Here is a 2,843-nt window from a genome sequence, read left to right as displayed (position 1 = left end):
ACTATAGATTAGTCTATAGTCTTGACTATAGATAAGTCTATAGTCATGACTATAGATTAGTCTATAGTCTTGACTATAGACTGATCTATGCATGAGTAATATGATATTTTTTTTCAATGAAATCTACATTGTTCATACGCTGTGCTGGTATGGCTTTTATAATGCATAGCACTGACTATATATTAAAATTTAGTTTTGACTATAGATCGGTCTATATTCATGACTATAGATCAGTTTATAGTCTTGACTATAGATCAATCTATAGTCTTAATCAGTTTATAGTCTTGACTAAAGATCAATGTATAGTCTTGACTATAGATCAGTCTATAGTCTTGACTATAAATCAGTCTATAGTCTTGACTATAGATAAGTCTATAGTCTTGACTATGGATCAATCTATACTCTTAACTATAGATCAGTCTATAGTCTTGACTATAGATCAGTCTATAGTCTTGACTATAGATCAGTCTATAGTCTTGACTATAGATCAGTCTATAGTCTTGACTATAGATCAGTCTATAGTCTTGACTATAGATTAGTCTATAGTCTTGACTATAGATTAGTCTATAGTCTTGACTATAGATTAGTCTATAGTCTTGACTATAGATTAGTCTTTAGTCTTGACTATAAATTAGTCTACAGTCTTAACTATAGATTAGTCTAAAGTCTTGACTATAGATTAGTCTAAAGTCTTGACTATAGATCAGCCTAAAGTCTTGACTATAGATCTGTCAATAGTCTTGACTACAGATCAGTCTATAGTCTTAACTTTAGATTAGTCTATAGTCTTGACTATAGATCAGTTTATATTCTTAACTGAAGATGAGTCCTTAGTCTTGACTATATATCAGTCTTGAATATAAATCGGTCTTAGTCATGACTATAGATCTGTCTTGAATATAGATCAATTTTAGTCTTGACTGTAAATCAGTCTATAGTCAGTCATTAGGCCTGATCTAGTTCTGTTTATAGTCTTGACTATAGATAAATCTATAGTCTTGGTATATCATTTACTTTTAACTATAGAATTCTTTTAAGTCTATATTATAGAGCTGTCTCTTCAGTCTGGCTTGACTACATATATACATAGGTACCTTAATCAATATCATTTCCTTTTCTGCTTTCTGAGAGTATAAAGTTGTTTTGGCATTAATATCTTTTTATCATTGGTTTTTATTTTAACAGCCTTAAGCTAGAAATATGTTTGCTCTTCTCCCTTGTATCTTTTTCTTATAGAAAATATTGAAAAACTTAGAAAATAAAAGTAAAAACATATTAAAAGCTTAGATATAAAAACAAAAAGAAAAGTAATACTTCAAGATACGTATGTACATTTGTAACAAATATTATAGTCCTTTAAAGTTTTGAAAAGCAAAGAAAAGAATGCCAACGTCTGTGTATATGTGTGGTACATTGAGCGCTGCATGATGTTGCACAGAAAGTTTGGATATTAATGGTTTGTTAGATAGAAGAAGGAAGGTTAGCAGAAATGATTTGTATGAAATGTTTCTTATTAAAGTTATCTAATAATTTGTATAAAATTGAAATGAAACTGCTTTTTCTGGTTCTTTAAATTTCCATAATTTTTCTTTAATTTTTATATTAAAATTAAAAGAAATTTTTAATTATTTCATTTTACATACGTATGAGTAATTTTTAAATTTATTTAAAATATTTAATGCTCATACGCTACTGTGTTTATTTGACCATGAGAAAGTTGACAGAAAATCCGATTATTGTGTATGATTGAGTATTTAAATTAAGCTTACAGCTGTTTATTTGAACTTTTACCATTACGTAGTTTTATTGATTTTTATAAAAATTAATGTTTCTCTGTAGGCGTAGAGTCATTAATATTTTTTGTTAAAACTTTAAAGTAGCAAAGGCGGGACATTCAGAAAAACTGTTCTTTTGTTTATATTAAATGTCAAAAAAAAACAACAGCTGCTAAAATTAGTAAAAGTTCTTGCCACCTATAATGTTGAAAAATAACATTACTTAAATCTCTGTAATTTATTTGAAATTTACAAAAATATGTTTTCATTTTTATATAAAAACCCAAACTCATTAGTAAAAAATTTATTAAATTAAATTTACAAATGTTAAAAATTATTTTTCTTTTCTTTTTACTTAATTGTGTGAAAACCCAGGTTCAAATTGTCTTTTTTACTTTCACTTAACATTTTTATATCGAAGCATTTAGCCTGTTAGGAATTTGTTAAGAACTCTCCCCTTGTTTTATATAATGTTATCTTTTTAATGTGTTCCTTTTTTTATTGTTTTACCTTCTTGGCAAAAATCCTGGCATTTTAGGTATTTGTTTGATCATTTACAATCAAGATTAATGAGGTGTAAATGCTGAAAAACGAAAAAGAAATAACACCCAAAAACAACAAATTTTGTGTAAATTGCAAAAATGTGTGTTTAAATGTATATGTGTATGTTAAAGGTGTAAGTAAAAGATAAAGAAATTGTAGATTTTTTTCTTTACACAATAAGTTAAAATATTAAAATGAAAATTTATTAAAACACAAAATATTAATTAAATATAAGATATTAAAAACAGATAACCACAAGAAACTTCATATAAAAAAATCGAATAAAAAAATTATAATTTATTATAAACTTTTTATAAACTACACTACGTATGAGTGTTATTTATTTATTGGTTTGAAATGAATATCAATCATACGCACTATAGAACTATGAATACTATTCATACTATTCTAAAGATATGTCTAGTTCTGTTCTTGTTCTGTTCTAGTTCTGTTCTAGTTCTGTTCTAGTTCTGTTCTAGTTCTGTTCTAGTTCTGTTCTAGTTCTGTTCTAGTTCTGTTCTAGTT

Source organism: Lucilia cuprina, chromosome 6 (assembly GCF_022045245.1).
Source record: "Lucilia cuprina isolate Lc7/37 chromosome 6, ASM2204524v1, whole genome shotgun sequence".
Classification (NCBI taxonomy): domain Eukaryota; kingdom Metazoa; phylum Arthropoda; class Insecta; order Diptera; family Calliphoridae; genus Lucilia; species Lucilia cuprina.
The sequence above is the reverse complement of the archived record's forward strand: the minus strand, read 5'-3'. Positions refer to the sequence as shown.